General features: G+C 39.7%; 1 protein-coding gene across 20 annotated transcripts in view; it reads right to left on the bottom strand.

Annotated features, from left to right (window-relative positions):
- Window positions 1-10,249, bottom strand: part of NRXN3 (neurexin 3) — a 1,270,300-nt gene extending 1,260,051 nt beyond the window's left edge. For 11 of the 20 annotated variants that reach the window (XM_087952012.1, XM_087952013.1, XM_087952018.1 and 8 more), the window contains exon 1: window positions 9,878-10,242. The gene's annotated coding sequence lies outside the window, so the exon portion shown is untranslated. Of the gene's footprint in view, window positions 1-9,877 lie in introns of all 20 variants that reach the window. The other 9 variants (XM_087952026.1, XM_087952027.1, XM_087952030.1 and 6 more) reach the window with 4 other exon arrangements.
- Between the last annotated feature and the right edge of the window lie 15,596 nt (window positions 10,250-25,845).

Here is a 25,845-nt window from a genome sequence, read left to right as displayed (position 1 = left end):
GCCTTACAACAAAATATTGAAATATGCATTATCTCTCATTCAATGTATCAGAAAGTTGATTGTGCCAGTTTCCTCAGAATCAGCTGTTTTATTCCTTCTGTTGCAACCTGTCCCTTACTTGTAAGTGGTGCCATTCTTGCTATAAAAGAAATCTATTTTATATTAGCAAGTTCACTCTTACCACTGAAATAATTGGACTGCCTACTTCAACAGTCTCAAATAGGCATAACTGGAAATGATGAGAGTGATAATTCAATACAGACCAAGGATTCCAGTTCAGAGAGGCCAATGCAGGATGCTGCACTATAACCAGGGTACTCTTTTGATTATGTGTAATCAAGGTGATGTTAACTCTTGCCGACATATAAATAAATTTCTTCCATGATTATCTGTCCCTAACCTGGCCTTTCAGGTCTTCCAACATCCATCTATTGCCACTGTCACCGAGTTTATCCATCTTGCTACTTGTCATCCTTCTTTTTCTTTTCCTTCATCTAACATTACAGCTTTCTCCATATTATGACTTAGCATAATATGTCCAAAACAGGACATATCTGAGTCTGAGCATGCATACCATAAGTGAGAACTCTAGGTTGATTTGTTTGGTGATCCATTGCTCTCTTTTCTTGGCTGCCCACACTATTCTCAAGGCTCTTTTCCAAAGCCAAAGTTCAACAGCCTCAAAACTGTTTCTATCCTGCTTCTTCAAAGTCCAACTTTCTTTTCATAGCATCTCTGACAATACTATTGCTTGCGTTGATCTTTCTAGATATAGACACATCACAGCATTTGAATCTGTTTTCCAAGGGCTTCATGATTGCTCTGTCATGACTGTCTGAAGCATATTTCATAACTACTTTCTTCTTTTACTGCTGATGATTGATCCTAAAAGGCAGAAATTTTCTATCACTTACACATAGTGATAGAATAATAGAGATAATAGAGCATAGAATAATAATTATTGACCTTTTTTCCCCTTACATAGAGAGAGTTTTCCTTTAACCCCCTCATAAGGGACTAAGGGGGAAATAAACTCTGCAAGGGACAAAGAGGGTACTCCCCCTTAATCATTTGAGAGTTTATTCCCCTCTTTGGTCCACAGAACTCTTTCAAGTCCTTCTCCATGGAATTAAGCTTAAAAAATCCCAGGATATAGGCACCATAGTGGGGATTCACTGGGTTCAATACATGGAAACCCGTCAACTGGCTCACTTATCACCCCCTATTTCAAAACTATTCTACAATTTTCCCCATCATTGTTAATATGAAGAGGTTGTTCATTCAACTACTCAATTTCCTTCTCTTGTCTTATTCTGCCTTCGTTGGTTATCAAAAGCTTTAATACCTTTTCCCTTGAATTTGCTTTTTTGTGCAATTAAACAATTGCTTTTCTTATTTTTTTTCGATTAAACAAATTTGTATTTTTAAGTTTTCAACTGATCTGACCTTAGACATACTTACATATAATTGCCTGTGTGTGAACATTTGTTCTTGCCGATATAGTCCAACATTAAATAAAGTTTGCCCTCGTCTTCTGGTTATTGCAATTGCTAGTTTTATATAAAATTGTCATCTTTGCATTTTGAAAGGAAATGAAGTGTCTGAAAGAATTAATTTCAAACTTGGAGGATGTGGCAAGTCCCAAAAGCATATTTCCATTCAATTCTCCACTGTTTTCAATAAGATCAATACAACATCCTCACCTCACACCAAATGTACAAGTATAAATATAAATAAAACATCTCCAATTCTTACATATTTGCTAGATTTATCTACTGCTTTCTTCTAAAAGCTCAAGCTTGCTTCTGTGGGAAACTCCCTTCATTTGAGGGAGAGGTAAGTTGGGCTAAAAGAAATTGATTAGCCAAAGGAACACTTATGTGAGGAACTGATAAATCTTTCTGAAAAATTACAATACCATATTTGCCAACTCACTTTCTATCTACGTGAACAATATAATTTCATTGTGTTTTCCAAATTGTATTGCCCAAAAGGTCACAACCAACCATGAATAGCACATCCTGGTTGCTTATTGTAAGTATATTTAAACTATATCCTTTAACACTTCTCTCTGAAAAGAAGAGTTTGAGATATGAAAAATATTACTCACTGCCAGGTTTAGAAGAATCTGTGGACCACAGAACTTGACATGTTCTGTAGATTAGCACTTCTACCATGCATAGCACCAAATTTCATTTGCACTCCTTTTGCTTCCTCTCTCCAGAAGAGCCAGAACTGAAAATATGCCACAGCCTGGGATAGAAAAAAATTCTCTTCCCTCCACCAATATATGAATTTATTTAAGTTGTGAGATTCACCTAGTCTACCCAAAATCCACCTGTCCTCTAGGGCATCCCACTGCGATTTAGACAAACTCTGTGGTATGTTTTGAGTCCTGAGAAATAATCAACATTAAGAAGCCTGTTCTCTGCCTGCTTTGTACAGCAGGGCAGGCAGTGTTTGGCTTAGTGGGATATAGATAACACAAGCCTGGATTGTGGAACACCCCAAAATTACACTCCTCATATCATCCAATTGTTATTTTAACTCATTTTTCAGCTCTCATCCTGCTTTGATTTTACTTTGATGCAGGAAGTGCACTACAGGTAATATTTAGGGGGGGATATGCCCTTTCCTACCAAATATAAATGGATGGTGGGAAAAAATCCTCCTGGTGCAGTTAGAAAAAAAATCAGATCATCTGTTCTATCATCTCCTGAGTTACTATGCTAGTTAGCAGAGGAGAACCTGGCATCTTCCAGAAAATTCAAATACCCACCACTTTGTTCTAGGTTCAGAGGCTCTTGGTGTTAATTAGCTTTTGTAATATGATGGATGACAGCAAGGAAGCCAGGACTGACACAGGCAAATTGCATTCCAAAATGAGCCTTCCCTCCTCATCAAGGACACTGAAAAGAAACCTGGAGAATGGCAGGAGCTGGGCTATAACACCCCCAGTTGGACATAATGTATAGGAGATTATGGGAAGCAGAAAACTGATACCCACTCTGGATGAAGAGAAACTTAAGATGTGACTTGTAGAAAAAATATGCATGCACTTCTCCTGGGCTAAGGCCTAACTCTCCAAGAACTAAAAGAGTTGAGAAAGGTCTAAGTTCCACACTTTGAAAGAGGATTGAACCACAATACTGGGATATTATGAAAGAAACACACTCATCAACTATCATAACAACCAGCCAAAGTAGCTTGCTGGGAGATGTGGAGGCACTTGTCATCAAGCAGTGAAGTTCTGCTAAATGCATAGACAACTGCAAGTTTTGATTTGCTTGTCCTCCTATATTTTATGGAAACTGAAAACTGCTTTGTTTCACCAAAATGCAACCCAGAATGTTGATTGCTATCAAAACCATCTTTTCCCCTCTCCACAGTTTCATTGTGATTAAGGCACTGACCAGGGTAGCTATTTTGTCACAGGGATTTTTGTTTTAATCCACAATGTTACTAAGTAAAGATACATGTTGTCCTTATAATATCATAATTTTAGGCAACCTGGTGTTCTCCAGATGTTTTGAATCCTAATAACTGTTATCCTAGAACACTGCAGTGTTGGTTATGATATCAGAGAGTCCAAAATATCTAGAAAGCCCTTAAGTTACTAACCATGTTGCAGGTGATCAATGCTATTTAATTATGGCATCATCTCTGTCCAGCATGCACACACTGTTCACTCACGCGGAAGATTTAAAAAGTCCTTTGTACTAGGGACTAAGCTGGCTTCTAAACATTAACTGTATTTGATAATCAATTGTTCCATATATAGTTGCAAGCAATAAAAGAAAAAGGATGGACAAAAAAGGGAGAAACTGAACTTTTACAATGGGAAATGTAAAAGGATACTTATGTCCTAGATGTTTAGAACTTAACATCTCTTACCAAACTCAATTTATGAAAGAAGACATATAAAGTTAGGGCTACTCATCTTGAATTGTGTTGTGAGCCAATGCATTTAAGAAGACTAACTAATTCTCCCCTTTCTCCATCGTAAAAGGGGCAATTGTATGTCTAAATTACTCCGAGGGAGGGACCTACCTCTACATGTGGAAAATTAACATGTTAAGTAGAGGACAAACAAGTATGAGTCTTCCCAATGCGTTTGTTTCTAAAATACAAAACAGATTCTGTACTTTCAAGAATTTTTTAAAAATGAAACCATTATAGCATGTAGCATGTGCTAAAGGTAACTTATAAGCATTGCTCTTCAAATTCTTAAACAATGGTTTTCCCAGTAAATCAAAGTGCATGCAGAGGCAACTAAAAGCAGCGTATGAACAGTCATTCATTATTCAAAGAGAAATGTTTCATATGCTTTTTGTAAAACAATTTTTTCAAAAGATTTGCACAGCCCCACAGACAAGAATCTCACTTTCATCTTTATTTTTTTATTTTTAAAAAATCTGTACTCTTTTAACTTCCTGAGTATACTTCTTGCTGATAAAAAAATAATTATGTAAAGTATCTGGAATAAAAAAACCAGGATGGGCCATCAAAATTAATAATTCTTCTTTAAAATAAATTTGACTTTAGTTAAGATTGTGACTACTTTAAGTCAAGTACTTGCAACACCTTATACAGCATGTTATACTTCTGCTAACATTGAAACTTCCACCTACGTATGCTTGAAGTGCAGTAGACTGTGCAGCGATGTGTGCCAGAAAAAGAAGAAAAGAGCACAAAGGAGAAATGACTCTTTCTGCTAAGACCAAAGGGAAGGCAGCCAAACTATACAACTTGAAAGATGACACAAGCAAGAAGTCACATTTTCATTGGCAAGATAAGACTTAATTTGGAGCAATTAAAAAAGGAATATTAATACAAGTGTTAAAATAATGATGGTGAAATAAATGATAACCCAGATGTCCCTTTTATCTATTCCAGTTTTATATCCAGCATCAAGAGAGAGGGAGGGAGGGAGGGAGGGAGAGAGAGAGAGAGAGAGAGATTTGAGGAAAATAAATGTGATGGTTAGTTAGAACTTCTATTGTCCTCCTGTAACAATGACCATGCTTTTGCCTGAATCACATTCCAGGTTAGTTAAGTTTGAGCAAAAATTTCATGTCAAAGTTTTCATGTTCAATGAGCAAGGATATTCATTCATATTCATTCCATTTTCATGCAAGAGCTAGACTTTTAAGACAGTTCAAACTAGCAAAAATGCAACATTTTAAAGATGTAGGAAGGGCTACAGCATAACTTTTTGACATTTCTTGGATTCCTGTTCCATTTCAAGCCATTTGGGGAATTGGAAAGAAATAACTGAAAATTCAAAAGGTTGTTGTTGCCACCTGAAAGAATCTGTCTTAGGATTTTAACAGATGCAGAATCTCCTGCCTGTTGCTTAACCAATCATGGCACCATCACCTAGCTTTGGCTAGATCCACAATATGCCCAGAATATTGTCTAGACAATGAGAACATAACCAAGCAGCTAACAAGTACTCTCATCATTTCCTACTAAGTGGTGATGAAGACTATGAAAATCAGATGCCCAGTAATCCAATTTCAACTTTTTGTCCTCACTTAGTAAAATTATTCAAGGTCGGGTCAGAAAAAATATTGCAAATGTTGAGTCAAAACATCGCAAGATGATTAATTTAATTATGTTCATTTTTGTTACTGTCCCATAAAGCATAAAAATATGAGAAAATATGAGATTTTTGAACAATGCAGATAAATTTAATGACACAGCAGATGCCCAAGAAAATTGACGGCTAGAAATATGGAAGCCATTAAAGCTCCTTTTCTTCCTGCGATGCAACATTGGGAGATCTATTTGATGGCAACCAGAACAATAGGTGTGTATGGGTTGGAAAGGTGGGATTGAAGGCCTTTTTGATCTAAGAAAAGCAATTTTTTTTTAAAGGGGTACAATACTCATCAACCCTTTGCACTCAGTCTTCTTTTACTACTGCATCCTTTCCCACACCTGCCTGCAAGCTGTCCACCCACCGCAGAGCAAAAATTCACCCACGCAATATTGCAAAGGCTAGAAAGCAGATGACAAAAAAAGAAAAGACAGGGCGTAATGGGAGGAAAGCGGCAGTGCTTTCTTCAAGCCAGAAAATGCCATCTCTTCTCTCTATCTCACACACATTGTCACAGGAAAAGCTAATTTCTTGCCACCCCTCCCACAACACGCTAACACAGCTCGTGATTCAACCCCCTCAAATCTCACATGTACAACCTTCAGCACAATGGTGGGTCTCTGTGTTCAAAAGAAAAAAACACAGGGAAGCTTGGGGCAGTACAGAAGGATGAGGCCTGGAGACCCCCATTCTTTGGCCTCAGCTGATGCACCCCTATGTATCGCTCCCACTTTCACTTGCATGGCCCCCCTCCCCAGCCTGGCCTTTATGAGAAAAAGACAGGGTTGGGTACTTGCATACATGTTCTGTCCTTCAATGTCACAAACAGCATGCTCTCCAGAGCATGACACACTCATCCACACCTCTATGTCAATGTGTCAGAAGCATACATTTCACAGATGGTTAAACTAAATCATTATCACCAGGCATCCATTAGAACAACAAAAAAAAGATAATTCCATTCCTCCACAACACAAAGACATGAACACCCATTCTTTCTACTCCAGCATTCCTCTGTCTTTGCTATAGATAGATCCTCCTTCTCAACATATGAACTGAACATTGCACAACTACATGCTGGGGGAAACAGGGGCAAAAGAACTGGCAACAAAATGGACGGGTGGTTGTTTGCTGTGTTTCCTGACTCCGACCAACGCCTATAAACCCTTCCCTGTGCATACACACTTATATACATATAGCCGTATCTTTAGATTCACTAGCATTTAAAGGGAGGGGTGGAGAATAAAGTTATGGCCTATCATACAAATGTCGGTATAAACCGTGATAACACAGCTAATAGGAGACTACATATGTGGGGCATGAAGCAAAGGTCATTGTGCTTCTGTTGTAATACACATGCACAAACACACACTAAAAAAGCCGCAGAGCCATCAAGAGGTAATACAGAATTTTCCAGTCAAGAGCCAAAAAGCCTACTAGGGAGGTGGGAGGGTGAGAAGGGGTCTGAAAGGAGGAGAAATGGGAAACTGACAGAGAAAAGGGAAGCCATGGCAGAAAACAGTGGGGTGTAAATAGAAGATTCAACTCTGCTTTTCTAATCCCAAAATTAACAACCCGTCCCTGCCCATATAGATCCACACAGAGAGCATCCTACCTTCAGCCTCCCCTACCCAGCATTAGTGCAGATGGATTTCTCTATCTTGGCTTTGCAGCAATCTAATGACTTGCAGATTAAAACCCCTCACGGAAGATATCACCTGCCCTCCCCCTCCCTTTTTTGGCCTAAAGAATATGTTTTTAGAGATAATGATGTCTATTTAAAAAAATTAGAGGCCTCATAAGGGATACTATTCAAAAAACAGCAGCTCCCCGTATCTCTTCTGTCTTCTTTTGCACGCACCACAATTTTCCAATTCCCTCCCATTTTTCCTAACCCTTTCCCCACCCATCAAGAATGGCACTAATGAATTAAATTGCAATGACATGGATATGTTTTAAAAAATAAACCCCACAAATTAATCAAGAGAGCCAATCTCAAAATCCCAATCAGTAAAATCCGCTGGAATTCATTCTTTTCCTTATATAAGCAGAAGCACGCCAACGTGTTTAGTAGAAACGCAGTGCAAAATGAGGCCAACGTAGAGCCATGAAGAACGGTGATATCATCAGATATCGGCTCGGTCAAGAAACCATCATCACAGGGGATTATGAAATAAAATGCTAAGGCCTAAAATCTTATATTCATTTGTTTATTGGCATGCCATTTTCCGAACCCTCCCTTTCTTTCTTTCTTTTTTAAGGAAAACATTGTAAAAGGTGATAATACACTTTCCTCTCTTAAAGTATTTTCCACCAGTAAAGCCCTTAACGATCAAGACAGAAAATCTTCATCAATCTGACACCCATCATATATTTCATTTAATCAATTAATACAGCCCTGGTTAGTCCCACCATCACTGAGGATGTAAAAACACTATTATTTTCCTCTTCTCCCAATGCAAGATGCTTTACAAAGGAGTGTCGAGAGCTTGGGAGAAAATTTCATTAAATCCCATACTAATGCTGCATAAAGCACGTATGGATAAAAAGGTAGCAAAATAAGATGGTAACCATCAACGCTTGCAATTTTTTAAAAAAAATTACTTCTCACTAGCCTTTAAATAAACTTGCAGAATGTAACAATATCTACCATTTTAACAAAATAAGGACCATGAAAATCTCATATTTGATATCGTTCACGAGCATTGTTTTATAGTGAGCAAAGAGCTCACCTTGGTCCTTTCTTTTCTCTTTTCCATCAGATAATAACCTTCTCCCTTTCTCTCTCAATCCCTGACCTCGGTAGACTAGTCAGGAGTTCACCCCCGCAAAAAAAAAAGTCCCAAAAATATATCATGGCAGAAGTGCCAATGCACGGTCATGAAAATTATTTGCTTTAGAAAAAATATTTCTCTTACAAGGTTGGAACATTTGACGCCAGAAAAATTCTCAGGTCAAGATTTGAGACAAAAAATAGGAAGCAATTCACACAAATTATCTGCTCCTTAAAAATGATATTTTTTCATGAAATTTGAAACAGCCAGGCCAAAGAAGAAATCAAGAAAGAGTTGGCAATGGAAATTATGGGATTTTTAAAATAAATTTAATAATTTTACAATTATTTTTAGGCTCACTGATTTTTATTTCAAGGGCTTCTTATAACCTGTCCTTTATTTGTTTTAATCTAATATTTTGTGGGTAGGGAAAAGAATAACATGCTTGCAAAATGGTTATTTTTTTTATGAAGAAAGTGTAAATAATTTTGAAGGTTTCTTTTTCCCATTGCACAAAAAATAATTAAAATAAAATATAAAAGTAAACAAAAGATCACGTCACTTGTACAGCACTACAGCCTGATGATTTAGAAAAGGGAATTACATCACCGTCCTTCATGGAGTAAAATTACAAAACAGCTATAGATTTGGATTTGGAAGGGGGAAAAGGTAGAGAACAAAGAAAAGAAAGGAAAAAATATATTAACATTATTTATTTGTGATATGATATTACAAAATTGTCAGCAACATTTAAGGTCGCTCTTTGCCAGGTTGTTCACAGCGGTTGCTTATATAGTGGAAGTTTTCAGACAAGGATGATACTAAATCATTAATATAAACAAATGGAAGACAGGGAAGAAAGATTCTTGTAATAGAGCCAAAGTAGTATGGAAAGGGAGGGGGGAATGAAACCTTTGCATCTCCGTCCCATTTTTTAATTGTGTAATTGTTTATAAATTGTCAGGATGAGATTTAAAGGAATTTAAGGATTATCGAAAATCCTGGCTTCTTCACACATTACTTTAGCAGTGTCTTTTTCCAATTTTTTTTTAAAGTTTCATCCAAATAAAGCCGGTCAGTTAAAGGAATCTAAATAAATGTATTTATAAGGGTTTGTCCTCTGCATTTGTTAACGAAGTATTTGATTTCGGTGTGTAATTTAAATCCTGTTTTATTCTTTTACTTTTTAGACGTGGGAGGAAAAAATCCAATTTAAGGAAAGAGCCAACTTTTTAAAAAAGACAATCTTATCGATATAAATCCCCGAAGGAGTCGGGATTTCGGAGTTTCTTTCCGTTCGTTTCCAATTTTTCCAGTCCCGCTTGTGTTTCCATTCCCAGCTTTCGCAGGTGAGAACTTCTAGCCTCCGATTCCGAACTAGAGTTCCCAGAAGGCGCCCCGAAAAGGCTGTGTCCGTGAAGGGGGGGGGGCGTCGTATTCCAGTCTGGGTTTTACATTTCCCGCTTCTTCGGTTCCCAAACCCCCCCAAAAAAAGTCTTACCTTGGAACTGAGGAGAGCTATAGGTACCGGAATTAACTCTTGGGTTTGGCTCTTCTCGGGGTTGTGAGAATCCAGCTGGCTCTATGGGAGCGGCATGAGCGAAGGCGCTGCCCGACGCGAGTCCCGCGAACGACTTGGGAGAGCAGAAGCAGGGCTGGCGAGAAAAGGCGCGCCGGAGGGGAGGAAAAAAAAAGGTCGGCGCGCCTCTCCCTCGGCGGGATGAGTTGCGCGCGAGAAGAGCTGCGTAAAGCAGAGCTTTCTGCCCGAGACTGTCAGAGAAGCCCAGGAATTTCACGCACTCCGGAGCCGATCCCTCCCCTTCTCCAGCGCGCAGACCCCAGCATTTAAAGAGACAGCCGAGACGGTGGGTAAATCCGAGCGCTACTCCTCCCACCCGAAGCTGTTTTGCAAACAGCTGAGAAGATGTGATCTGGGGACATCCTCAAACCCAGGATGACTAAGAGGCAGGTGCTCGGGAGCCCGGCTTTCTCATGCTTGCAAACTCATCCTGGGGAAGCGAGATAACATACACCGCCCCCTTTCTCCTGGGAAAGCGCCATACAATTGAGGAGAAAGATAAAAGCTAATTGGAGGCTCCAAAATGAAGCCGAAGTCTATTTGAACGCGGGCTAATAGTATTGGCGATAATACGCCAAGTGATAGCCTCGCTGTATGGTTTTTCTTTTCCTTTTCATGGTTTTTACCTCGAGACAATTCTGTCTCTTAAGACGCCTCTTTTCTGTCAGTTGGGCTACAGGATATTATATATATATATAAAATTTTGGTGCTCCGTTCAGTTCTGCAACTCTGTTCTTTAACAGGTCCAACTACACACCCAATTGGCTGAATTTGTATTTCAGTAAATAAAGGGGGAGAAAGGCACCAGCACCAGCTTCAGCGTTGGCTTAGTCAACCTGGGAAATGCTTGAGGATGCTTAAAGTTCACTCTTTATAAGCCAGGCCTGGTGGCAGGAAAGATCTGCCTTTTTGGACCCTGTGTAACATGAGAAAAATGTTTACTTACATAGTATAACTCTAATAGAAGAAGCATTTTTTATATATGCATATGTGTATATACAAAACATTAAATCAATGTATTGCTATAGCATCTATCTTTTTGCTATGTGTGTACTTCTGATGAAGCTATGTTCCTTGTTCATCCTTGGTTAGCTCATTACTGTAGATGGCATCAGGTTGAATTGAATCTCTGGAGTCTCAGGAATGAAAAAGAAGAGTTTTTTCTCCCATTAGTAAAGTACCATACAGTACTGAATTTTTTTACTTCCCAGACTGGGAAAAGAAGAAATGTATTTTCACTTCCTGTTCCAAAATGTTTGTAATTAACAGCGGTAGCATTAAAATATATCATTATTACTAGTAATAAACCATATTGGTTTCACTATTAAACACATATATTTATATATAAGTTACATGTTTGCAAATATAGTTTTATATATATACACACACTAGGGTATTCTAATGCGTAAATAATTTTATACTATATGTTCGTTTAAAAACAATATCCACTATTCTGTTTGAAAGATGGTCCCAACAAGATAACTGCACACATTACCATAAAAAAATTAACTGAATAATAACTTTTAATAAATTATTTAAAATGGCAGTGAACAATAAAATTAAACCTAGCAGAATAATGGCTGCATTGCTTGTTCTCCAAGCCAAAAGCCACCCAAAAAATTTCATGTTAACTAAGAGAATCATATGAGCTTTTAAGTTCTGGAAGTAAGCTTAGCTTACACACAGGAGGTACTTTGCTTGGCTTGAGCTTAAAATGTTATATGAATCAAAATATTTTACTTGAAGATCATTATTGATGGACATAAGCCTGAAGTCATAGACTTTGTCTACATGTTTCTCTGCTTAACCTTGGAAAACAACTATAGAGCAAGTCTAAGAAAATAGGCAGATATAACATTAAGAACATGGTTAAATCCATTTATAAGAAGTTGATTTCTTATTATTTTAAGTGAAAATTAGCAGTGCTACTCTGGTCATTTCTAAAATGGGTGGGGCAAAGGTTTCTTTTCTTTGCAGTATACTGTCTATCCTTCTACCTACAACACAGATTTTTTTGAAAGTCATTGTGGTTTCAAGATATTTGTCAGTTGCTTCAAAAATCCTTGTCCTTGAATCACTTTTAAAATAGATGGAAGTATTCCTGTAGTTATTTTGGATGCCACTACCTGAATTTGAACCAGAAATATATGTTTTAGTTTTTATTTTCCGACATTTGTTATTTATGTGGTTTTTCATATTCAGATGCCAATGAAGGTAATGAAGAGTTCCAAAGAAATCATAAAGAATTTCCTTTCTCATAGTTATTAGAAACCAAGGCACCCTACCTTCTGTTTAAGCTAAGATGGAAAACTACTGTTGACTTACAGTTCCAATAGCTCAAACCAGCAAAACCAAATATGAAAGATATTGCAAGTTTTATGTTAACAATACCTGAATAATATATTTTAGTATAATTGGAAACCTCTTGTGGACTTTTTGGAGAAAAAAATGGAAAAAATGCTTGTGATTTATGGTTGTAATGATTTAACAGGCTAGATTATATAAAGAAGACAGTCATGATGTAACTTTAGACAAAAAGTTAAAGATATAATTTTACTTACAACTGCTATGAAAAATATTGGAAGCAAATTCTTTATATTTTTGTATCTTTCATTATATCTTTCTCATTTTTTCTTTTTCTTACTGTATTTTTTATCTTATTCTTTTATTTCTCTCTTTCCTTTTCCTTTCCTTTGCTCTGTTTTGGTTTTTATTTATTCGTATTGCTGTTAAAACTTTCAATAACAATTATATTTAAAAAATATCTGAAGGGGCATAGCCTTCTTCCCCAAATCTCTAAACCAGGGGTGTCAAACTCACGGCCTGTGGGTCAAATTCGTGGCCTGTGGGCCTAGCCACGCCTATCCCTGGTTTAGTGAAAGGGAAAAAAGTTGTGATACGTCACGTGACAACAATGTGTCATCGCAAGTTTGACACCCATGCTCTAAAGGATGTTCATTCAATGAGGAAAGAAAATGCATGCTCCTGGAGTTCTTATCTAGATCAACAGCAGTGCAGCAGGGAGACAAGATGGAAATATATTCTTAGCCTTAGTAGAAGTCCATTTCTTTTCTTTGAAAGAGTCACAAAGCAGGGGACATGGCTAAAACTGCTTATGTGACTATCACTGTGGCATGGAATTCATTCAAATGTATAATGCTACAAAAGGAAAACAAATTTCTCTGGGTCAAACAAGGAATAAGAACTGGAAAATATTCAGCTGTCTATGAAATCCTTTAATGTTATTACCGCTTTTGCAAAGGAATATTAGAATTTTATCATTTTCTCCTCACTCATAAGAATGTACCATATATTTTATAGATATATCCTTATGAGTTAGATTTGTACATCCCCTTGCTGATTTTGACAGACCTCAAGAAAAATAAGCAGGATTCAGCCTAGTTACTACTTAATTGGGGAATCACAAAGAAATTCCAGGGCTGTAAGCTAGGCTGAGAATTTTAAAAACACATACTAGACAATGGTAATGGAAAACTAATTCTGTACTGTTGCCAAGAAAATAACAGGGGCCAAAAGAGCTGAATTTCATTACATGGAGATTTTGCTTTAAGAATCAAGCCTGGCTGGAGGAAATCTATTCTAAAATTTTAACAATATTTGAGGGAGGGATAGATAGGTAGGTAGGTAGGTAGATAAACTTAATCTCTAAATGACATCAGAAAAAATTAATAGGCTTTAGACAAAAAAATGAATGTTCCCCCAAAATCTGCAATCATGCTGTGATATTTAAAATTTGGGTCAATTTTAATATGAATATTAGAATCAATTTATAAAATTCAAACAGAACTGGATTAAACCTGAAAATCAAATCCCAGTTGAATGATAATCAATCCAGATCACAAAGATATTTCTAGGTTTGTGTGAAAAATATCCAGATATCTCCAAGTCAGTTTAGATGCATTTTATTCATAGATTTATATAGTTTTTTTATGTTGTTGTAATTTGCCCAGAGTCACTTAGGTAAGGTGGAGGTGTATAAATTGAATAAATAAATAAATGATCTGATTTAACAGACTGATCAGAAGCAAATTCACCCTCAATTTACAGACCCCTCACATCCCAGACAAACTGTTTCAACTCCTTCCCTCAAAACGACGCTATAGAGCACTGCACACCAGAACAACTAGACACAAGAACAGTTTTTTCCCCGAAAGCCATCACTCTGCTAAACAAATAATTCCCTGAACACTGTTCAACTATTACAAAGTCTGCACCACTATTACTGTTAATCTTCTCATCACTCCTTATCATCCATCCCCTCCCACTTGTGATTGTAGGACTGTAACTTTGTCATTTGTATCCTTACGATGTATATTGAATGTTTCCTAGTATGATTTGATTGCTGATTGTACCTTATAACTATCATTAAGTGTTGTACGTTATGATTCTTGATTCTTAACGAATGTATCTTTTCTTTTATGTATACTGAGAGTATTTACACCAAGACAAATTCTTTGTGTGTCCAATCACACTTGGCCAATAAAGTATTCTATTCTATTCTCAATCAATTTGGAGCACTGTTTTCATAGAAATAAGGATTATTCTTCATACATTTAATAATTTCCCCTCCTGTCATATTAAACATTATAGACAGGCAGCAAATTTGGAGGAACTGAACTGGAGGTTTTCAGGGACCATCTGGAGCCCTCAAGACTCCATTATAAACCATTAGGATTTTCCTCAGCAGACGACTGGATTTAATTAAACATATACATAAGAATCCTAGAACCTCTGATGTTATTTTATTGTAGAAAAGTTAAGAAGCTATTAAAAAACCTTAGTACCAGTACTAGTGCATAGAAAATGCAAGTACAATAAAAGTTCATATTCTTTTGTCATTTCCTCCTGTCCAAGTATGCAAGTTTTTGCCTTTAGTTGGAAGGGCCATACTTTGGTGTGTCTCTTGTTTTAATAACAGCCAGGTTTAATATCAGGTTGTTTTCCTCTGACCACATGAAAATGATTCATATACAATTCTGATCAAAATGCACATTTATTTGGAATTACTGGAATCTTTGGAATAAAAGGTGATTGAATTTCAAGTCATTGTTAATAAGATGCAAGTCATTGATTTAAAGATCTCTTGTTTATCTTGCTCACACATACATGTACATTTCCATTTAGATTTATTTTCTCTCCCAAACCAATAAAACACAAATGCAGATTTTAAAATACAGAAACACCAATAAAGCACAAATTTGATATTCAAAATGTAGGGGAAAAACAAACCCAAAACAATATCAAGTAAAGGGTATCATTCAGCATCTGTAAGCCATAGCTATTGCATGAATCTTGGCAACATTTACAGCAGTTATCTAAATTAGCCCTTGCAGAAGGAAGATTGTAATTCCTTGGTCAGAAAAACAACTAAATTGGGTTTATGAGTGTCAGATGCTATAAGTGGTACAATGGGCAGTGTAGCAATACATGAAGTACTGATTCTAGCCATGGCATCTGGCATTCACAGAGATAGTAACCCATGTATTGCTATACTACATATTGTACCCAGGGTATTATGCATATAGATATCTACATGCATAAACTGGTGATCTGATATTTGAGGCATCACCCATCTCCCTTTCTTTTCATAAAAAACGTAGCTCTGAAGTACTTCCCCTAAAGAAGAGGCTTCTGGACCTAAACTATTGAAATATTTGTTTTCAGCAACAACTCTATTGCTCTTTGCCTTTCATTCTTGAATTGCTACTTGCTTTGAAACAACTGGAGACTGAACCTCTAACGACCCTTACAATTAAGTACTAAAAACAAACACAAAACAGTCTTACCGCTGACTTCTCTGCATGTATGAATAGGCCAGACTGGGAAATGGAAAAATATCTCAGATGAAGACCATGGCAAACCACACCTGCATTTTTGCCAAGAAAAAAGATGTCTGTGGAAAGTTGCACCGAGGCTGCTACTCAGAGAAACAGATACAACATTCAGTGAGAAACCATGGTGGGATCACTAGCTTAAATATGATATTTAAATCCGGAGTTATATAATAAATATAACTATAATAAATATATTAGGGGAAAATTATAAAAAGAGACAGAAAATATTGAATGAGTTCATCAGATATTTTTGAAAATGTGCAAGCATTTCATGGTTTCCGCCCAGCAGGAAGAACAGTATTAGTTCTATCCCTCTCTTGGTAGTAACAGAGTGGAGAGAGCAGGCCCTGTGGAGCTCATCAACCCCAATATGCCTATTGACCTCTGCCTTAATGCCCACCAAATGATCTTTCTCACAACTTAAATGAAACTCTGATATGCTACAAAGTCTTTTTTGTTATGTTCATTTGACATTCACAAATGTCTTTGGGTCTCACATAAGCGTGCAAAGTAATGTTGCATTTACTGACCATTCTCCCTGCTCACCAAATGCATGCATACACACATACACACATACACACATACACACATACACACATACATACATACATTGAATGGATGGGAAGGAAACATGTCCTGGTAAATGTATATTTTTTCCATTAGCTATAAGCCCCACAGTAGCTATTCTGAGACTATAGATAAGATCCTTTCCCACAACATGTTACCAAAATTTTAAATATGCCCATCGGTCAAAAATGTTGTCTCCCTCTGTGTGAATGAATAATTCCATGGTCAGGGTTTTCAATCACATGGTGAATCTCTATGGTAGGAAGCGCTGTACTGCACTTAGATGGATAAAAGCAATGACTGAGAATGTAACTCTATAATGCATCTTCCCTTCTCTTCTCTTAATGTATAGAAATTGGGATGACTGTCAAATATATTACCACTTTCCCTTTCCTCTGCTTTTCTTACATTTCCACCCCATCCCCAGGTCATTTCTGCTCTTATTTTCTTCCTTACTTTTCTTTCAGCTGCTGATTTTCATTCCTTACATATGTTTTTCCCTTATATCATACATATGTTTTTCCCTTATATCATACTCCAGACAATGGAGATGCGAATGCTCCGATGGTCGGTAGGCCTCACCCTACTCGATCGCGTCAGGAACGAAGAAGTGCGTGAGACGGTTCAACGTCGTGCCCATCCCCACGGTCATGAGGCAGTCCCGGCTACGATGGTTCGGCCATGAGTCGCTAAGGAAGAATCCATCATCAAATCTGCGATGAAGGTGACTGTCGGAGGAGCGAGACCGCGTGGTAGACCTAAGCAACGCTGGATGGACACGATCAAGGCCGATCTAGAGATCGCGAAGGCAGACCCGACATACGTGGCAGACAGAGAGCGTGGAAGCAATACTCAAGGACATTAGCGGACCTCGCCAGAGCGCGAGACAAACGCTGAAGAAAAAGAAGAAGATATATATATATATATATATATATATATATATATATATATATATATATATATATATATATATATATATATATATTCTGAAGTTTTTATGGGTATTTGTATGTGGATCTTTGGTTATTGGGGTTTTCTCCCGCGTAAAATTGGAAGTATCTAGGTGACGTTTTGATGAAGTCTCATTCATCATCTCATTGGTAATGAGAACACACCCCCACCCAATCAGAACACAGCCAAGCCCCCACCCAATCAGGTCACATCCCCACTAGCAGTTAAAAGGAAGAAGCAGCTGCAAGCTTACATTACTCCGAGAAGCACAAAGCCGAAGACACAAGCCTGAAGATGATGAATGAGACTTCATCGAAACGTCGCCTAGATACTTCCAATTTTACGCGGGAGAAAACCTGAATAACCATAGATAGATAGATAGATAGATAGATAGATAGATAGATAGATAGATAGATAGATAGATAGATAGATATAGCATTCAGCTTTGTTCAGGTATTTTCCCACGTCATTGTAGTTGTGCTTTTTAAAGTTGTAGCAACGTTTTGGCAGAATCTCATCTGCCATCATCAGGCTTCTGTATAGTGTTCATATACAGAAGCCTGATGATGGCAGATGAGATTCTGCCGAAACTTAAGAAAACATACACACACACACACACACACACACACACACACATATATATATATGCTGTTGTGCAAATGGAATAGACAACAGGTAGAAAGCATAGGCAGTTAGCAAGACATCCCCAATAAAGGAGTGGTTCTGCAGGTGGTGACCACAGACCACTTCTCAGTTCCTATGCTTTCAGGCTCATGGTTTGGTCACTGGTGAATGCTGGCGGTGCTTTCACTCTAGTGGTAGCATGAGACGGAGTCTACAACCCACACAAGTGGCTCAGATAGTGCAGCTCATCCAGGATGGCACATCAATGTGAGCTATGGCAAACAGGTTTGCTGTGTCTGTCAGCATAGTGTCCAGAGCATGGAGGTGCTACCAGGAGACAGGCCAGTACATCAGGAGACATGGAGGAGGCCATAGGAGGGCAACACCCCAGCATCAGGACCGCTACCTCCGCCTTTGTGCAAGGAGGGACAGGAGGAGCACTGCCAGAGCTCTGCAAAATGACCTCCAGCGGGCCACAAATGTGCATGTGGTTGCTCAAACAGTCAGATACAGACTCCATGAGGGTGGTATGAGGGCCCGACATCCATATGTGGCAGTTGTGCTTGCAGCCCAACACTGTGCAGGACGTTTGGCATTTGCCAGAGAACACCAAGATTGGCAAATTCACCACTGGTGTCCTGTGCTCTTCACAGATGAAAGCAGGTTCACACTGAGCACATGTGACAGTCGTGACAGGGTCTGGAGATGCCGTGGAAAACATTCTGCTGCCTGCAACATCCTCCAGCATTACCGGTTTGGCAGTGGGTCAGTTATGGGGTGGGGTGGCATTTCTTTAGGGGGTTGCACAGCCCTCCATGTGCCCACCAGAGGTAGCCTGACTGCCATGCGGCTTCTGGTCTGTGGTCGTGTCTCATCTTCTGTGTGGGTGTGAGTCTGCTTTCTACGTGGAAGACTCACACCCACACAGAAGATGAGACACGACCACGGACCAGAAGCCGCACCACAGCTGCATCACTACCCACTTCAAACCCGTCCGACCCATACATGAAGCAAACTGATGCCCACCATGAAGATGCGGCACGACCACGAACGTGAAGCCAAACAGCAGGATCACAGCTCACCAGCTCAAATCCCCCAGCAACTAAGACTAACCTGAGCACAACCAAGCCCCCACCTGAACAGAACACACTCCCCACCAATCAGAACACAGCCAACCCCCCAACCAATCAGAACACAGCCAAACCCCAACCAATGAGAATACACCCCCACCCAATCAGAACACAGCCAACCCCCACCAAATCAAGTCACACCCCCACTAGCAGTTAAAAGTAAGAAGCAGCTGCAAGCTCACATTACTCTGAGAAGCACAGAGCTGAAAACAGAAGCCTGAAGATGATGAATGAGACTTCATCGAAACGTTGCCTAGATACTTCCAATCTTACGTGGGAGAAAACCCGAATAACCAAAGATCGATCTATCTATCTATCTATCTATCTATCTATCTGGCGGGCATGATGCACAGGGGACTTCGTATATGCCTCTCAATTTTATCTTTGGGGTTGCTATCTATCTGTCTGTCTATGTGATGTCTGTGTAGTCCCTTACTAATTTTGTCTGTAGTACCTCTTATGTAGGGCAGGACAGCTGTTCCATAGGTCTGTTCATCTTCTGGGTCTCTATTATGTTTCAGGTGTTTTTGTGGATCAAGCTGGTGATTTTGCATTCAGTACGTCAGGGTGCATAGTTCAGCCTTAATGTGTGTCTTGTCTGCCAGGCGTTTGGTTCTGGTAATTAGTGTTTTAGCCACGGAGTTTATCTGTGCTGGGTAGTGGTGGGATTGGGCGTTGAGGTAGCGGTTGGTGTGTGTTTTCTTCTGGTATATGGTGTGTCCTAGTGTGCCATCTGTTTTTTTGTAGATTAGTACATCTAGGAATGGTAGTTGTTTGTTTGTTTCTGTTTCCATGGTGAACTTGATTTTGGGGTGTATGCTGTTTAGGTGTGTTAGGAAATTGTTTAGGTTTTCTTGTCCATGGGGCCAAATCACAAATGTGTGTATGTATGTATGTATGTATGTATGTATGTATGTATGTATGTATGTATGTATATATATATATATATATATATATATATATATATATATATATATATATATATATATATATATATATATTCTTAAGTTTTTGCGGGTATTTGTATGTGGATCTTTGGTTATTCGGGTTTTCTCCCGCGTAAAATTGGAAGTATCTAGGTGACATTTTGATGAAGTCTCATTCATCATCTCATTGGTAATGAGAACACACCCCCACCCAATCAGAACACAGCCAAGCCCCCACCCAATCAGGTCACATCCCCACTAGCAGTTAAAAGGAAGAAGCAGCTGCAAGCTTACATTACTCCGAGAAGCACAAAGCCGAAGACACAAGCCTGAAAATGATGAATGAGACTTCATCGAAACGCCGCCTAGATACTTCCAATTTTACGTGGGAGAAAACCTGAATAACCATAGATAGATAGATAGATAGATAGATAGATAGATAGATAGATAGATAGATAGATAGATAGATAGATATAGCATTCAGCTTTGTTCAGGTATTTTCCCACGTCATTGTAGTTGTGCTTTTAAAGTTGTAGCAGCGTTTTGGCAGAATCTCATTCTGTTATCATCAGGCTTCTGTATAGTGTTCATATACAGAAGCCTGATGATGGCAGATGAGATTCTGCCGAAACGCTGCTACAACTTTAAAAGCACAACTACAATGACGTGGAAAATACCTGAACAAAGCTGAATGCCATACATGTAAGTACCAAAAACTTAAGAAAAAACACACACACACACACACACACACACACACACACACACACACACATATATATATATATATATATATATATATATATATATATATATATATATGCTGTTGTGCAAATGGAATAGACAACAGGTAGAAAGCATAGGCAGTTAGCAAGACATCCCCAATAAAGGAGTGGTTCTGCAGGTTGTGACCACAGACCACTTCTCAGTTCCTATGCTTTCAGGCTCATGGTTTGGTCACTGGTGAATGCTGGTGGTGCTTTCACTCTAGTGGTAGCATGAGACGGAGTCTACAACCCACACAAGTGGCTCAGATAGTGCAGCTCATCCAGGATGGCACATCAATGTGAGCTATGGCAAACAGGTTTGCTGTGTCTGTCAGCGTAGTGTCCAGAGCATGGAGGCGCTACCAGGAGACAGGCCAGTACATCAGGAGACATGGAGGAGGCCATAGGAGGGCAACACCCCAGCATCAGTACCGCCAAACCCCCAACTTTGTGCAAGGAGGGACAGGATGAGCACTGCCAGAGCTCTGCAAAATGACCTCCAGCGGGCCACAAATGTGCATGTGGTAGCTCAAACAGTCAGATACAGACTCCATGAGGGTGGTATGAGGGCCTGACATCCATATGTGGGGGTTGTGCTTGCAGCCCAACACTGTGCAGGACGTTTGGCATTTGCCAGAGAACACCAAGATTGGCAAATTCACCACTGGTGCCCTGTGCTCTTCACAGATGAAAGCAGGTTCACACTGAGCACATGTGACAGTCGTGACAGGGTCTGGAGATGCCGTGGAAAACATTCTGCTGCCTGCAACATCCTCCAGCATTACCGGTTTGGCAGTGGGTCAGTTATGGGGTGGGGTGGCATTTCTTTAGGGGTTGCACAGCCCTCCATGTGCCCACCAGAGGTAGCCTGACTGCCATGCGGCTTTGGTCTGTGGTCGTGTCTCATCTTCTGTGTGGGTGTGAGTCTGCTTTCTACGTGGAAGACTCACACCCACACAGAAGATGAGACACGACCACGGACCAGAAGCCGCACCGCAGCTGCATCACTACCCACTTCAAACCCCTCCGACCCATACATGAAGCAAACTGGCGCCCACCATGAAGATGCGGCACGACCACGAACGTGAAGCCAAACAGCAGGATCACAGCTCACCAGCTCAAATCCCCCAGCAACTAAGACTAACCTGAGCACAACCAAGCCCCCACCTGAACAGAACACACTCCCAACCAATCAGAACACAGCCAACCCCCAACCAATCAGAACACAGCCAAACCCCCAACCAATGAGAATACACCCCCACCCAATCAGAACACAGCCAACCCCCACCAAATCAAGTCACACCCCCACTAGCAGTTAAAAGTAAGAAGCAGCTGCAAGCTCACATTACTTGAGAAGCACAGAGCCGAAGACACAAGCCTGAAGATGATGAATGAGACTTCATCGAAACGTCGCCTAGATACTAATTTTACACGGAGAAAATGAATAACAAAGATCCACATACAAATATCTGCATGAGAACCTCAGAAAACATATATATATATATTTTCTGAGGTTCTCATGGGTATTTGTATGTGATCTTTGGTTATTCGGGTTTTCCCGCGTAAGATTGGAAGTATCTAGGCAACGTTTCGATGAAGTCTCATTCATCATCTTCAGGCTTCTGTCTTCAGCTCTGTGCTTCTCTGAGATAGAAAAACGCCCACACAGCATGAATAAAAGAGATGACACCTCCCGCTTACCAGCCATTTGGAAACCCGCCCTCATGAACAGACGAGTGCCTAACATGATGAATGACACCAGACCCACACCCACAAGGGCCACACAAGATGCCACCACCACACTTCCACGTAAAAAGCAGACTCACACCCACACAAAAGATGAGACACGACCACAGACCAGAAGCCGCACTGCAGCTGCATCACTACCCACTTCAAACCTCTCGGCAGTTGCATAGGAATGTGAGGTCACATAAAATGGAAGCTCTTTGGACTTCAAGTTTTTCATAAGTCCTGGTCAGATGGTGGGTTTCCTCCCCGTAGAGGTGCAATATTTGTTTTCTGAGGTTCTCGCGGGTATTTGTATGTATCTATCTTTGTATCTTTGGTTATTCGGGTTTTTTTGTATCTTTGGTTATTCGGGTTTTCTCCCGCGTAAGATTGGAAGTATCTAGGCAACGTTTCGATGAAGTCTCATTCATCATCTTCAGGCTTCTGTCTTCAGCTCTGTGCTTCTCAGAGTGATGTGAGCTTGCAGCTGCTTCTTCCTTTTAAAAGCCTCCCCCATCAGTAAATAAAAGCCTCCCCCATCAGTGAAGAAATCCAGCAAAGAATCATACCCAGAGAGAAATCATCCAGATGCCCTAAGCTTTATGGTCTCCCCAAGATACACAAAGAAGGAACTCCACTTAGACCAATAGTCAGCTCCATAGGCTCACCTCTACAAAACCTAGCCAAATTTCTCGCCAAACAACTACAGCCCTATGCAGAATCCATCAACTCACATGTAAGAAACTCATTCCAGTTCATCGAGATCATAAAGAAACAAAACTTACAACCCAGCGACCTACTAGTGAGCTTCGATGTCATATCCCTCTTCACCCAAGTGCCAATAAAAGAAGCCTTGACAGCCATCCAAAACAAATACAACCCCCCCCAGCACATCCTAGATCTGACCAACCACTGTCTATCCAATACATACTTCACCTACAACGGACAAAAATACAAACAAATAGAAGGAGCACCCATGGGATCACCCTCTCACCTGTCATCGCAAACCTCTACATGGAACACTTTGAAACACAAGCTCTAGAAAAATATGATCACAAACCCAAACTCTGGCTCAGATACGTAGATGACACCTTCATAATCTGGCCACACGGGAAAGGAAAACTGAACAACTTCCTCACACACCTCAACAGCCTACACCCCAAAATACAATTCACCATGGAAACAGAAGCTAACAATCAACTTCCTTCCTAGATGTCTTGGTATACAAAAACCCAATGGCTCCCTAGGACACACCATCTACCAGAAGAAAACACATACAAACCGCTATCTACATGCACTCTCACACCACCACCCAGCACAGATCAATTCCGTAGCTGAGACACTCATCTCCAGAACAAAATGCTTAGCTGATGAACAACACCTAAAAACCGAACTAAACACTCTCACCAACGTACTAACAGCCAATGGATTCCAAAGAAAGAAGATTACCCACCTAATCCAAAAGAAAGCCCAACCAAAATCCAAGACAGAGAACAAGAGAACGCAAAGCCCTCCTCCCATATATAAAAGGCACTACAGACAAAATCAGCAAGATCCTCCAAAAACACAACATTAAAACAGCATTCTGCACAAACAGAAAAATATCCACCATCCTAAGAAACCCTAAAGACAAAATCGAGTTAGAAAACCAAGGAGTATACGAAATCCCTTGCACCGCCTGCCCCACCACATACATTGGACAAACTAACAGAAGAATAAGTGCACGCGTTGAAGAACATAAGAACTCAATCAAAAAGAAGAACCGACCTCTTCCCTGGTCCAACACCTCAAAGCCACAGGACATGAGATTGACTTTAAAAATACCAGAACTATCGCCAAAACCGAACACTTCAACAACAGAATAATCAGAGAAGCCATAGAGATAGAAAAACACAGCATGAATAAAAGAGATGACACCTCCCGCTTACCAGCCATTTGGAAACCCGCCCTCATGAACAGACGAGTGCCTAACATGATGAATGACACCAGACCCACACCCACAAGGGCCACACAAGATGCCACCACCACACTTCCACGTAAAAAGCAGACTCACACCCACACAAAAGATGAGACACGACCACAGACCAGAAGCCGCACTGCAGCTGCATCACTACCCACTTCAAACCCCTCTGAGCCATACATGAAGCGAACTGACCCCACCATGAAGATGCAGCACGACCACGAACTCGAAGCCAAACATCAAGATCACAGCTCACCAGCTCAAATCCCCCAGTAACTAAGACCAACCTGAGCACAACCAAGCCCCCACCTGAACAGAACACACCTCCAGCCAATCAGAACATGGCCAACCCCCAACCAATCAGAACACAGCCAAACCCCAACCAATGAGAACACACCCCACCCAATCAGAACACAGCCAAGCCCCCACCCAATCAAGTCACACCCCACTAGCAGTTAAAAGTAAGAAGCAGCTGCAAGCTCACATCACTCTGAGAAGCACAGAGCTGAAGACAGAAGCCTGAAGATGATGAATGAGACTTCATTGAAACGTTGCCTAGATACTTCCAATCTTACGCGGGAGAAAACCCGAATAACCAAAGATCCACATACAAATACCCGCGAGAACCTCCGAAAATATATATATATATATATATATATATATTCATTCTGTTTTGATCCTTAATAAAGAATAAAAAATTGAATATAGTGTAGGGATAGCTATTCAAGTGTTTTCAATCCTTCTAGGCATACAAACTCTAGTGTAAATGTCTTCATGTGCCTACTACTTAGAAAGAATTGTCACAAAATAAGTTCCACAGCAAAACAGTCATATATTTTTGTGCAAGTCATCAAATGAGAATTACTCTGGTAACCGTACCTATAGGTACAAACAAGCCATTAGATATACCTTCCTTTGCAGATTTGTAAAATGTGTATTGACTCATGCTTTCATCGAACTGAAGTTATTACATCCAAGTTCTCACTTGAGAAAAAGATCTAAATAAAACACTAGTACTGTACTTATGGCCCACAATCAAATATTGACTGTAACGTGATGATAAATTGTCTGTCTCTTACCAGCAGACCATATATTTTTCAGCAATCTGTGTACACTGCATAGACCTCACTGACAAGCATTTACCATGTAGATAAATGGAAACACATCTTCCATTCCCACTTTTTTGGATCTTAAAACAGAGTTAAGACTCTTCCCTTTTGTTTACAACACCAAGATTTCTCACCCTGTTCAATGAATAAAAATGACTATATAAACAGAAAACTATTGATCCTTCTGCTCATATTGATGGGCCACTGCCTCTGAGGTGTGTATCAACTACTGAATTCCACTAATATTTCAGTTCTACATCTTTTTGGAGATGGCAC

This window comes from Notechis scutatus, chromosome 1 (assembly GCF_049901735.1).
Source record: "Notechis scutatus isolate UNSWTSFEM ecotype Mainland chromosome 1, rNotScu1.2, whole genome shotgun sequence".
NCBI lineage: Eukaryota > Metazoa > Chordata > Lepidosauria > Squamata > Elapidae > Notechis > Notechis scutatus.
The sequence above is the reverse complement of the archived record's forward strand: the minus strand, read 5'-3'. Positions and strand labels throughout refer to the sequence as shown.